The 14,929-nt window shown below is 40.6% G+C and overlaps 1 non-coding gene across 1 annotated transcript; it reads right to left on the bottom strand.

Moving 5' to 3' along the window:
* Nucleotides 1-11,509: 11,509 nt before the first annotated feature.
* Nucleotides 11,510-11,614, bottom strand: LOC129772422 (U6 spliceosomal RNA). The gene has a single exon (XR_008742619.1). It is a non-coding gene; the product is annotated as a U6 spliceosomal RNA (small nuclear RNA).
* Nucleotides 11,615-14,929: the final 3,315 nt, after the last annotated feature.

The following is a 14,929-nucleotide window of genomic DNA, read 5'->3' on the forward strand; positions in this document are numbered from 1 at the left end:
TTTACTAGCGAAGGAAGAACCATTATTGTTTTCACAAATGGATTTAGCTTCCTTGTAGGAGATTCCTTTATCAATCCTAACTCGCGTTATCTTGTCCTCGGCGATCCAAGCTGGGCACTTCCTGCTAGTGGAGGAGTGATTTTCCATGCAGTTCACGCATGAGGCAGGTGTATTGCATTGAAACTTCTTCGTTTTGTCTTTATCGGTTTGGTTTAGTTCTGGGTGTGCTACACCACAGTTACGGCATAACTGTATTTTCTTCATACACTTCTTGAAAGTGTGTCCATAATTATAGCATCCGAAGCATTGCATCGGGCTTGGATAGTAGTTTCTGGTTGGTGCGCGAATGAAACCGAAGTTAATCGCTTCGGGAATGACTGTTCCGTTGATGGTTAGGATTAGGGTAGAAGTTGCTACCTTTTCCTTTTTAATTGTATCGTATCTAAATATTCTTTTGACACCGATAACTTTTTGCTCAGAGAGTTCAGTAAGAAGTTCATCCTCTGGCATGAAAACATCATCCCAGCAAGATACAACACACTTGCGTTGATTAAGAGTGGGATGAAAAATTATTTCAATTGGGGTCGAGTCAGTTAGCGACTTCATACCCATTAAAGGTTCAACCTGTTTGACGTCGCGTATTTGTAGAACATATTGAAGGCGACCTTTATCATCGCGTTGAGGTTTTGCATCTTTAAATTTACCTCCGATCACACCTTGGATCGATTTCGATACAACGAAGGGGTTGGGTGGAAGAATATTACCATCAGTTGCTCTTAACAATAAAATTTGCAAATTTCCGCCAAAGGGATCAGCCCATTTGGAGGAAGTGTGGGTGGTGGGAACACCATTGTATATATTTGTTGGCCTTCCGGTGCCGGAGCTGCTGGAAGCCATGTTCAAGGCTGGCTATACCTAGGTACAGCCAGGTAAAAAGTTTTTAAATTTTCTTATTCTATGTACGTTGTGCGTCGGGGGACAATAACAGCGGGGACGAAAACGGCGGAGGACAGTAACGGCGGGGGACAATGCCAACGCAGTTACAAGAACGAACACCGAAATCACTTGGCGGAAAAACACTTGGGGCAGAAAAGCACTGTTTTAAAAACACTTGGAAAAGTCACTTTTAAATGTCTGTTATATAAAATCAATTTGGGATATGTAGTAAAAATTTCCTAACCTATACCCTTTGGGCGTCCTATCTTTCACTAACTCCTGGTAAAATGAAAAGTTTGGTCACTCACCGATCGTGTTGAAGGACCTCCTCGAAGATCACCACCTAATGGTAGTGGGGTAGCGGGGAAGGGACCGGATACCGCCGACGGCAGGGCAATCGCCACAGCGGTTCGAAGCGACGAAGCGAAGAAAACCTCTTTTCACACCTCCTGAGTTGCTGGTGGTTGAAACAGAAATTGCGCCAAAATCGCGCGTCACTGGCAGGAAAAAGTTGCTGATGAGACGGGCGCAAACAGCGGGACACGCAAGGGGCAGTGAAAACTGCCGGTCAAAGTGGCCAATCCGACCGAACCAACTTCCTGAATGGCCGTTGGGGGCTTATCGGCTGCTTCCTCCTTTCCTGGTATCCGGACAACTGTTGCTGAAAAAAAAACGCTATATTTAGGACCGAAATTAGCTTTGAAAAAAGCTTTGCATCCGGTTGTAGGAGAAAACTTTTATTTCTATGATTCTCTTTTAGAATGGCGCTAAAAACATAACCGTTGCGGTCGAGTGTCAGTAGCACCATGAACGAAAGCAAAGGAAGCGTCATTTTATAAACCATAAAAGTATAGAATCTAAATCCCACCCTTATTATATTCGTGAGTATACAGTAAGCTTATATAATAAAGAGGGTGGGGTTTACATTCGATTCTTTTATGTTTTATAAAATGACACTTCCCTTGCTTTCGTTCATTTCTTACTCTACTCTTGCACCGTGAGGACTCGTTTCATCGGGACTAAGCAGACAGCTAGTTAGTCCTTCGGTGGTAAGGCACCACGAAAGCAGCTCGGATAAGCGCACCAGCCGCAGGAAGCGTGAAGAAGCCACATCGCTATCGACCGGGAACTTCGCATGAAATTCGTCGCTATCAGAAGTCGACCGAATTGCTGATCCGCATGCTACCTTTGCAGCATTTGGTTCGTGGAATTGCTCAGGACTTCAAAACCGACTTGCGCTTCCAAAGTTCCGCGGTTATGACGCTGCAGGAGGCTTATTCGAAGATACCAATTTGTGTGCTATCCATGCAAAACGCGTCACATCATGCCCAAGGACATCCAGCTTGCCCTTTTCAGGGCTCCAAATTTGATGGATTAGAGTTCAGAAAAGTTTTTTACAGGCCGAACTGAAAGGAGCATTTAGCGAAAATCGTGGTGTCGATGATAATTCGATACCGATAGGTGCCATGGATATGGATTTCATAATGAAGAATATGAAATACATGACATGATGTAGTGAATATATCCCCATATCGAAGAAATCACTTTGATGAAACTGTTTACCGTTTGTCGTTTTTAAGTGTTGGGAAAGGGCATTATTTTTGCTGAGTAAATTCCAAGAAAAAATCCATTCCTTCTTTAAGCGTGATTCATTCTGCTTCGGATCAACGGAACAGTGATAATCATTTCATACAAAAGATAAAATGTCCAAGAGTTATATGATTGCTATTTATTGAGTCGGAAAATTGTTTCAATAGCTTAATGATAGCTTCGAAAACAGGTTATAAAATGACGCTTCCTTTGCTTTCGTTCATTTCTTACTCTACTCTCGCACCGTGACGACTCGTTTGTATGGGACCAAGCAGATAGCAGGTTAGTCTTTCAGTGGTAAGGCACACGAAAGCAGCTCGGATAAGCGCACCAGCCGCAGGATAGGTGAAGAAGCCACATCGCTATCGACCGGGAACTTTGCGTGAAATTCATCGCTATCGGAAGTCGACCGAATTGCTGATCCGCAAGCTACCTTTGCAGCTTTTGGATCGTGGAATTGCTCAGGACTTCAAAACCGACATGCGCTTCCAAAGTTCCGCGGTTATGACGCTGCAGGAGGCTTATTCGAAGATACCAATTTGTGTGCTATCCACGTAAAACGCGTGACATCATGCCCAAGGACATTCAGCTGGCCCGTCGAATCCAAGGAGAGGGTGCTATATTAGCTTAGCATATATTCAACGGCCCTTTTCAGGGCTCCAAATTTGATGGATTAGAGTTCAGAAAAGTTTTTTGCAGGCCAAACTGAAACGAGAATTTTCGTTTGGATGCCATACAGCATCGAGAAAATTCCGGAAATATCTAATCGTTGCTGAAAAATAATCTGCCAGTTCCCTGGGAATTGAAGAATACATCCATGCGAAAGAGTTTATTTTAATGTTTTGTAATTATATGGCGAACACAGCGACCAAATACATTTGATTTCGTAATTTTTCAATCAAGTGTAATTAGCTGGAAAGCTTCTGAAGATTATTCTTTCCCATCAGTAGGATATTTTCGTATCCAATAATGGATGCATAACATGAAAAACGGAAAATGTTTCGTATCGCCAAAATTATATAATTTTTAATCGATTATTGCTCAGTCGCCGAAATTTTCATACTCAGAGAGTTCATTCTCCTCTAGTTTGCCTTCCAAATTGCCATCGTAAACCACACCTTCTCTCGATTCAATCACGCACGAAAAGCATACTGAAATGATATTCTGGTGGTGAAACCCATTCATTTTTCGTGAGGCGTCGTGCACAAATTACGTAACGCGATAAGGGGGGAGGGGTTAGATGTTGCGTTACTTTCTGTTTATTAGACATAGGAAATTGCGTTACGAAAGGGGGGGAGGTTCAAAATCCGGATTTTTGCGTTACGTAATTTGTGCACGACGCCTGAGGACATCGACAAGACAACATCGTTACTGAACGAGCTGAACGGCGAGGGATCGAGGTATTCATTACCTGACTTGACCTGACCTGAAATGCAATCAGTTTGTTTTAACTGTGAGGGAGCGCAGAAAAGTCGATCGATCAGAAGGAGAAGAGAAGGTGACCAAGAGAGTATCAGCATCGAAATACGGTTCCTCGGGAAGACATAGAAGCAGCCGCCACACACACACACATACACGCGCGCAACTCTTTTCGTTTGCTGGTTATCGAGAGGAAACCTGGAAAGAAATGATCGTTGCTGAAAAATAATCTGTCAGTTCCCCTTGGAATTGAAAATTACATTCAAGCGAGTTTATTTTAATGTTTTCTATTCATATAATACTGCGACCACATACATTTGGTTTTGTGATTTGTAAATCAAGTGCAGTTAACAGGAAAGCTTCTGAAGATTATTCTTCAGAACACGGTTTTTTGTATCCAATATTGGATGCATAAAACCTTGAGTCTTCAAAGTAACACTCTCGTTTTTGAAGTCACCCAAATATTTATTTATTCATTCATTCAGGATGGATTTAGATTCAACTTCAAACAAATGATCTCTAAATCAACGATAGTCCTACGTCACCCTTGCGGTTATACCATAGATATAACCCACTTCCTGTTTTTTGCGAACTTCTATAACAGGGGTATTATGAAGTTGGCATCTCGTTGGGAACAAGTCATCGAACAAAACGGCGCATATTTGACTTAAAACAGATGATTGTAACTAATTTTATGAACAAATGAAAATTTAAAAAAAATACCGCAGGACTTTTTTGACAGCCTAATATTAAAAAAATATGGCGCCCTTGGTTCCGAAACCACGAATGTTATCAAAAACAATTACAATCAATAAATTCAAAAACAAAATCCATTTTTTTCCCAAGTGAATTTTTTTTTCGTACAACCCTAAAATGGAAACGAGCACCCTAATAGAAAAATAAACAAATACGGGTCTTATATTTTGCTGTAAGGAACAAAACTACCACTTTTCACGAAAAATTTAAAACCACTGTACCGGTTTGGCATGTAATGGCCTAATATATAGATTGGTACTATTTATAACACAACAATGGAAGCCTCATATCAACTGTCCCACCGTGTACGGTCCTGCTGTGAACTTTCGAACAATACTACTTAAGTAGCTTTTCGTAATTTTTGGAAGTCTGATTTGTGTTTTTGGAGAAAGGAAACGGTGTGCTGAATTGAGTTTCTCGTATCAGTTAGGGTCAACTATTGGCGATCTAACGTACAAATCTACACCTAGGCGGCGCTGCGGTGAAAGTGATGATGGTTTTAAATTTTGCAATGTGAGTTTATGGAAGGCTTATAGTTATTTCCATAAATCACAATGTTATAGTCATAAAAGATTATTTGATTGCGATTAGTTTGTAAGAAATTTAATTCTGCGCAATTTTTTATATTATATAACATGTTATTTTCTTACCTCTTTCAGTAGTGAAAATTGTATAAATGTTGACAATGGTTGAATCAAAAAAGAAAATTCCAGAGCTAAATCAAAAACAAGTTGAAAAATGCATGTTTCCTACATGTGAGAACAACCTTCGAAATACCGGAAGTAAAATATACGTGATTTGTTTTTGAGTTTTAGGTTACCTTGTCATCATTTTCTTAGTTCAAAAACAAAATCCAGATGTCTCACTGATCGTTTACGTTTTGCGTTAGATCGCCAATTGTAAACTTACGTTTTAATTTTGTACCGCGTTATAGTGGCTGCAGAAGATGTATATTCTTGTCATTAGTAATAGCATACCAAATACTTGAACTGACTACATGTTAATAATAAATATAAATTATTTCAAAATTCACAATTTAACTGGATTGCATTCGAAATTGCCTATTTCTTCCGAAAATTTTCACAAAGTAGATGATGAATTCTCGCGTAACTTTTGAAAAGGTCCTATGTAACAAATTTAAACAAATCGAGTTAATGGATGCACGCTATTAGTTTTCAATCATTGAATGTATTACAAAAACAATCGTTCACGTATCTATCTTCTTCATCATTTTATCGCCGATACAAAAAATATCCAATGTACAGATTCGGATTATAAGCGCCCGGTTGTTACTTCGGACGCTTCCTTCCTCCGACGCCCGAAACTTCCGAAGTAAAAAGCAGTCAAAACAATACGAAGTCGTACTTCGGTCGTTTCGAGTTTTTGTTTCTTACAGGTGTTGTTACCGATTTCAGTGCAGTTCAACGAGTGATAACAATAATAATCTGCCTTTAGAATGATATGATGTTATTTGGATTGTTGTTTAGTAGTTAGATTCAAATCCTTATCGTGCAACGTAATATGTCCAATGTGCAAATGCGGGTAGTCAAAACGTCCAATGTAAAATTTTTCGCTCCTAGTCTTCAACTTTAATCTCAAATCACGGAACAACAGTTACGATTGGTTTTTCAGAGTTATTCTTGACTGCTAGTGGTGAAAGTAGCGATAAAGATCGAAAGCTTTTAAGACAATTCGCGGAATAATGTTTGGGTCTTCAACTTCGTTTTTCTCGAGTTGACGAAAATGTTACATTGGACCTTTTCAAAAGTTACGCGAGAATTCATCTTTGAATCTGGAGTAGCAATTGCCCGTTTGGAACGGCGAATTATTAGAGATCGTTCAAATCCTTTGGAAATGCCAAATCCTATTTTTGGCTACCATTGCTGGTACTAGTCAATAACAAATGAGGATACGACTTCAAAAGTCACAAAGTGGCATGTTTTTCCACTGCAATCGCCCACGAGAATTGAGTGAGTGTTCATGAGAGTTCATTCAAGGTAAAAATCTCACCACAGTCGCCTTGGGGAATTGAGTGAGGCAATTTTTCCGAGCTGTCACTTCTCAAACCGATCAAATCATATACACCCCTTTCATTCTAAGTCCCTCATTTAAATTAAAAAGTGAGGGACTCAGATTGCAAGGGGTGTAAGTGACTTGAACGATTTCTCTTCATCTACTTTTTATTTAGTTAATAACTCAACTGCAAACACGTTTCAATTTAAGTTTGCTATAGAATCCGATAGAGGAGGTTCTGACCTATCTTTCACATTGTCGAATACAGCTGGGAATGTATTTGCAACTAAGTTATAACCAAAAGAGAGAGTCGATCAAATCACTTACACCCCTTTCATTCTAAGGGGTTGTATTTAGGACACGACGGCATATTTTCGACGTAGAACTACGCAATTACATTATGCAATCCACTTGTTCACCACTTCGAATATTATTTTAGAATGCATCGAAATTTTTGTAATAGATTATGTTCTTCGTTACAAACAAATCTGATGAACGTCCTTTTACGTTAGATATGATACCTCGGACTACCAAATATGTGAACGGAAGAATTGTCAAACGATCATGGTATTTTACATTTCCCTCTGAAATTATTGCACAGCTCATGTTTACGTAGTTCTCGAACCGCGAAAGTTCATTCACCTCTAGTATCTGAAATGACGATTTTCCCAGGCTTCTCAGTTTAAAAGCACGTTTTAGCGAGACATATTCCGGTCTGCACCACGACAAGCGAGTACAAAAGTACTCAACACCAAAAAATACCTCCGACTTGCATGTTTTTGCAAAGCTGCTTCCCCCAGGCGCTTTAATTTTGAGGTCCGTGTTAGGGAAACACAGCTCAGTGGAAAAAAATAGCCCCGACTTGCATGTATATTTTCAATGCGGATTTCCACAGGTACATCCATTTTGAAGTCTGTGTTGGGGAAACCGTAAATCAGGCCAATCGAAACTTGGCAGTTAGGGCGTTTAGATAACGCTTGACGTTTTACAGTTATTCAACTGTTCATCTCATGAAAATAACATTTTATTAATTGTGATAGACGCGTAGAAATATTCCCTATCAATTGATGCTAACATCTTTCCGATCTGTTAAGAAATGTTCGAGTTATAAGCATTCGAAATACGAGTAGGGTTAGCACACAAATCGGCAGAACAAATGTATGGAAAAATGGAAATGTTTCTAGTTTTCATCAATCTAAACCATTTAAACACCAGGGGGCTGTAATGTATAGCATATCAAACAAATCTTAGAGAATTTCCGATTCGATTGAGAACTCGTTCACAGTGAAAATAGTTATTAACGTTTACTTCATTTCATAAAAACGTGACCTGTTTTCTGATTTGGTATCCTTCCTGAAAGACGTAGTTCTACGTCAAAACACTTTTGCTGCAGTTAATGAAAAAAATTCATACGAAAGTTGTTGTTGAAGAAAATGTTACATTATAATGAGAAATTTCAATAAAATGTTGGAAATGTATAGACAGATGGTTAGAGGCGAATGAACTGGGGAGTTTAAAGCCTCTTCAAAACAAAGAAGAAGAAGAAGAAAACAGATGGTTAAATAAGTGTCAGGAATACGTGTTTCAATTAATCAAATAACATGATATAGAAATTTTCATTTAAATTTTAACATTTTAAAACAGGTTTCGTGCTTTCTAATCTGATAGATATTACGCTATCAAGTTTGGGATCCAAATTATGGCCCCAAATAAAATGTCGCCACCAGACGTCGATACTGTACCAGCCATGAATAAAGTGACCAGATGGTCAGAGGTCTAACGCGGGACACAATTAACAAAACGTTATGTATATACGTTATGTGAACATAAACCATAGTTTAGCGAGTCTGAACTTATATGTATTATTTCTTTCTAAGTATCGGCACTCAGTTGTGATTTTTCGGTGGTTTAGATTTTGTTTACGCCTGAAAATCACTCGCTCAATCAGAACATTTACGCCTGGCAAGCACGATTCGAATTCTCCAATTTTCTTTGAAAAAAAAAATTACGAGTATTACCGAATGGAATGCTCGAAATTTTTCTTAAATCTTACGTTTATTAAGCCTACAACAAAAATGATTCAAGGCTGTTGATTCGCAGTAGCAGCACTGTAAAGCAACTTGATGATTTTTTCATACTGCAAGCTCCACCCCCCAGCGAAGGAGTTGGGCATCCTGAAGCACATTGTGTCCGCCAGATATAGCCGATCTGGTATTTACAACATCATCTCCCTGCTGTTCCTTAAGCCGGGAGATCGAAGCCAAACCGGCCAAATGGTGAAGGAGAATCTGGCCAAACTGGACATTTTTATGTGGAAGCATCAGACGAGACCGGCCGTATCTGAGCAGCAAGCAATCACCCAAGAAGTAGCTTGAGGTGCTGGTGAAAAACTTCTTTCCGGCGAAAGAAGTGAAAAACTTCTTTCCGTGCTTATAATGAAAGACGAGACGTACTTGATGCTAGAATTTAACGAATGGCAGGGGATCGGGTACTTCACGTTCCCCAGGTAAGCGATGACTTCGAATATATCATCCACATCAAGTTCTCGAAGAAGGTCCTTCTCTGACAGATGTGAAGCGAATGTCCAAACCTCTCCTCTATCGAGTCATATGGTGAACGGGGAGATATATAGTACGAAGTGATTGCCGGAAGTTGCGAAGGTGATGTGGTATTTATGCCGAACCTGGGATCAGCCCATTATGCCAAAAGATGGATGGATCGGCTGGAGATAAACATTGTCGCGAAGACCGCCAACCTTCTCAACACTCCCCAGCTGCAACCGTTAAAAACTTTTGGGCAAATGGCCAAAATGAAGAGACAGTCGACCACCAAAGCCACGAAAATGTAAAAGAACACGCCGACACACATCTTTTCATCGGCCATTGTTGAGGTTCCGGTCAACTTCCGTTAGACCGCCCAGCGCTTTATTCAGGATACTTCATCAAACAACCCTCCCTCTTCCTGTCGAGTGTACACTAGTTCTTCCGGTTTATTTAAAACGTTAGGCCCTGGCCGAGTTAGGGGACCAAAGAAGATCTTTTCGTCTGACTCGCTTTGGTCCCTGCGGATCATTAAAAATTATAAAAATAATTTTCCATTTTTTTTTGCTGTCGCTTCCAGTTGACACTCTCTAAACAAAAAGCCCACTGTCGGTGCGATGAAACCAGCTCAACGTATTAGTCTTAGGATGCATTAGAAGCGCTCTTGAACAGTCTGCCAAATAATATTTTTTTTTAAGTTCATCCATTTAAGAAAATCAACATGATCAAATTGAGATGTTGAAATATACTGATATCGCGGGACATTTTCGTGTCTTTTGCCAAATGCGGGACGTAATCTTCCGCGGGACATTTTGTTGAAATGCGGGACTGTCCCACGTAACGCGGGACGTCTGGTCACTTTAGCCATGAAGCTATATTCATCTATAAATATTTTCTTCATTAAAAAATGACAGTGGACGCATAAAAAATAGTATCCGAATCAACAATATGATAACCGTGATATGATAACAAAGTGATAACCGTGTTTGTCATTCATTCCAAATAACTGTATTTCGCCAAATAGTTTTATGTAATTTTTTTGACAAAAACAATTACGTGTAATTATGGTTGTAAAATATTTCTGTCAACCATCAAATTTTACTAAATTTTGATCATTTTTTTTATGTCAAAAAGTGTCAAATATTTGACCTCCGGTCAAACAGTGTACGGCCACCTTAAGGTGAAGGTGGAAGCTAGCCATTGTAGTAGTATAGGTAAACCCTCGTGTAAAAATGAGGTAATAGTGTTTGTGAGAGAAGAGCAAAGCACACGTAAATAGATCAATTCACTTATCAGACTGTGTGGCGCTTCATTGACACGAGTCTTTGAATACATTTGAAAAAAAAACAAATAACAATTCAATACTAAAGTAAAATGTATGAACGATATGTTCCGATGAACAATTGTAAATATAAATATATATAGAAGGTGCATTTGCATATGATTCTGATTATACGCGAGCGTAACATGAGCAAATTTATAACACATGCGAATTGGGGCACTTTTGGTATTAACAAGTTCTTCCGCATAGTAACTCGATGTTGATAATTCCTTAATATTTTCCTTCGTTGATCGTATTGTTTTCACATATTCACGTTGGAAAGCCTTAACCCTTCTCTTCGTTGGCCGAGGCATTTAGATTGAATTTGATACTTTTCCGTTTACTGTTTTTGAAAGCATAGGCAGCCGTGGCAGTGTTCCGAGCTCTGCAATACAATTTTCTTACCCAATGTTAAAGTTGCTAAAACTTACATTATAGACCCATTAAACGTAAAAATAATAATTGTATTGATATCAACACAATTTTATTCTATTGATTTTCATGACATGGGACGCTATGACTCCGGAATAACATTTTATTGAGTGGTTTTTATAGCTGTTTCGATGATGTTGTTTGGCATCAGTGTCGAAAAAATAACGATGCTTCCACCAATACAAACAAAACCCTTGCAGAAGATTGAAAAACGAAAATTTAATTTCAGAACACTTGCTCGAGTTTTCCGACGTTCTTCACTATACGGTGCGAAAGCAGATGAAAATTTAATATCTTGTGAGTAATCGATTAGAGTTTGGTTGATATTACTTGATGGAAAGTGTGTGTAAACGATCATTTTCTTCACACTGTTTCGCAAAATTATTGATTTTCGGGCAAGAGGTGAGGGAGGGAGATGAAAGAAATGAGCGCCATTGTGGCAGCCATTTATGGCTAGCTTCCACCTTCACCTTAACAGATCTATACGCTTTGGGAGTCGTCCAAAAATGTGGAACGCTTCACGATTTTGCGTGTCATCCTTGCGCAGGGGCCATGTTAATCTTCTCTGTATCGTTCCAATTTTAGTATATGATTAGCCGAAACTAGGACGTGCCTCTTCTAAATTTTTTGAGTTGTTTGTTTTTGATTCTCTCAAGCACAATTGTCTCGAATACGTTTGCACCATACAACACGGATTCATGCCGAAGAGATCTACTTGTACTAACCGATCAGCTATACGCCTTTCATCATCAGAGCTATAGAAGTCAACAAGCAGATAGATTTAGATAGAGAATTAATTACGAAATCCTAATCGCAAAACTCAAACGTCTCGGTTTCTGTGTAGAGGGTGAATGTGATCCTCTTATTACATCCAGTGTATTTCGCTTGCAATGCGTTGTATTCCCTTTTATACATACCGTGCCGATGCGACGCATCCCTGCCGCCCATATTTCGCCCGCTTTGCGGTTTGCTCCAACCCTGCATCGCCCAACCCAACCACGCAGCACGGGCTATTGGCCTCCGGCATTCTGTCAGCGGTGAGGGCAAGACGTGTTCTCTGCGGCCAAAGCATAAAGCATCTCCGAAATGGCTGGTCTTTTTTGGTGGCTAAAATCACACAGTTTCCTAGTTTCTCTGGATAAGTTCATATCTTGCTGGACGATGTATTAAATGATGATAAATTATATCTTTATAACTTTTCTTTGTCATATCCGTTGTTCCAAACGGTAGTCACACTGAAACCGTTGTATTTGAATGATTTTACACTCGAATGTTTAAAACCTTCGTACGCAGATGACTTCAAACTTTATCACGTATCCAGAAGACGCATAGTTCCTGCAGCAGAAATTTGATAACTTCTCCAGTTGGTGCGCAACATACCGTATGAGTTTGAATGTTGACTTATGATCAGCGATATCATTCGTTCGCAAGTGTTCCGTATTTTGTTGAACAGTTACAGAACAGATAAGGTTAGGGATTTGAATGTGCTCTTAGATTCAAGTCTCATTTCATAAGGCTATATAGGATACATTATTATACATTATCCTGCTTAGGGACGAATGACCTTTGGGTGAAAGCCCCCTAAAAAACAAGAACAGAACCGAAAATTACCCTGCTGTGATAAATAAAGCGCAGAAGAGCGGCCATATGGTGATTTGCAGCGATAGACATCAGGGTCCCAACTCCAGGGTCCAGCTATACAAAAACAACATTCCCCGCCGAAAAACGCTAAAGATCCTTGGAGTGTTTGTTGACCACAAACTTAGCTTCCTCCGCCATTTCGAGGAAGTTAAGAAGAGCTGTGCCACCCGGTTGAATCTGTTGAAAACCATTTCCAAACAGCACAGGAGCAACAACAGAAATATTCGGCTACGGGTGGCCAAAGCCATCATCAGCAGCCGCCTCACCTATGGCCTTGAACTGACGTGTTTGGCTGGAGACAAGCTCCCAAAATCTCTGGCACCGATCTACAACAAAGCACTACGGACTGTCTCCGGTCTCCTGCCATCAACACCAGCTGCCTCTGTCTGCGCCGAAATTGGAGAACCTCCTTTCGATCTGATCATAGACTCGGCGATCGTAGCCAGGACTGCCAGTTTATTGTCGAAAACCAGCGGTAGAGGGGAGACCCACCTGACCGCCCTTAGCAACACGATCCTGCAGCGGGTGGCGCACGCCAACCTCCCACAGTAGCAAAACAATCCTGGTTTGGTGCGAACGACTGGAGGTTCCCAACTGTTCTCGTCGAGAACGGACAACTTTCGAGCCGGGGCGAGCTCGATCGGTCTGCTAGAATATTTCAAGGCCATCATAGCAGAAAAATACCGTCTCCACGAGATCAGATACTCGGACGGCTCAAAAGGACCATCGGGAGTGTGATTTGGGGTAAGCGATAATAATAATAGTCTGATTTCCAGCAAGAAACTCGCGGACATCTACCAGGTCTTCTCAGCCGAAGTGGCCGGCATCTTCGAGGCAACTACAACTTCATCTTCCAAGCCGTTGTTGGTCGTCTCCGATACGGCAAGCGCCATTGATGCCATCGGTGCGACCAGGTCCAAACATCCATGGGTACAGGCCATCAGGAAGAACATATTGCCCGACACTGTGCTCATGTGGGTCCCCGGACACAATGGCATCGCAGGGAATGAAGCGGCCGACCGGTTTGCCGGAATCGGTCACACCAGACCGTTCTTCACTCGGGATGTGCCGCTTGACGATGTGAAGTTGTGGATCACCAAATCTTTCCGCACCGTTTGGACCGAAAGGTGGTTTGCAGAGAGGGGGCAGTTCCTCAGAAAAGTCAAGGGCACGATTGTCAGGTTTGACGATGTTAAAGAAATGAGAGAACAACGAATCCTGTCCAGATTGAGGACCGGTCACTGCTCGGTCTCACACGGATTTAATAGAGGACCCTTCCATCTACTCTGCGACCTCTGCCAAATCCACAACTCGGTCGAGCACTTCTTGTGTGGCTGCCCGAAATTCGATGATCTGCGAAACCTGCATGGAATCAGCGGAAGTGTAAGAGACATCTTGAAGGACGATCCAGCAAGAGTAGCAGCGCTTGTCTGCTACCTAAAAGATGCCGAACTATTTTTTAAGATCTAGCGTCTGAAGAATGGATCAGTCAAGAAGATCCTTGTTCCTTCCCCTACACGATGAAGGGGAATAAGAACACGTCGGCATCTTCAATGGCACGGCTTCCTCTCCACTGGCCTGGAGCCATGGTCCGAGGACATCCATGCCATCTGGTCCAACAAGCAAACAGCAAGTTCTTTGTTAAGTCATGTCTCGCAAAAGGATTTATATGTGTTTAATTTTTACGTCCAATTTTTATGTGATAATTTTATGTGCAATCTGTTCCCAACGAAACCTTGCGGCAATGCCGTCGATAAAGAGGCGAACCAGCCCAGGAGGATGAAAACCTCTCAAATAAAGAATAAAAAAAAAAATAAATAAACAGAATATCAATATTTGTTGCCGTACTCTTAGAACCCATGAGTTTGATCGAATTCGTACTCATTATAGCTATAATGCTTCTATCATGTTTTCGATTATCACTTATCTCGTCATGTCAATAAAGGCTGATTTAGACGGTGCCAGTCAACGCGCTAGTAGAAGAATCCAATTACTAGAGTCTAGTTATTAGAGCCATGTAAACACCCGGCTCGCACAAGTAATTGGCCACGCCAGCGAATAGAAAATTTTCTAGATACTGGCGCCAATAGATAAATGACAATTTCTTCCAAACAGTGCGTCATATTAGACATTTGTGTGAAATCGAAATGCCAGGCAGTTTCAATGGTGCCATATATTTATTTGTACTGGAAGGGGAAAAATCTTTTTCGGCTATGGTGAAAACAATTATTAAACGGTGTTATTTGGCTTGCTCTGTAATTTGTATGTTTGTAACATGTTT

This window comes from Toxorhynchites rutilus, chromosome 2 (genome assembly GCF_029784135.1).
Source record: "Toxorhynchites rutilus septentrionalis strain SRP chromosome 2, ASM2978413v1, whole genome shotgun sequence".
Taxonomy (NCBI): Eukaryota; Metazoa; Arthropoda; class Insecta; order Diptera; family Culicidae; genus Toxorhynchites; species Toxorhynchites rutilus.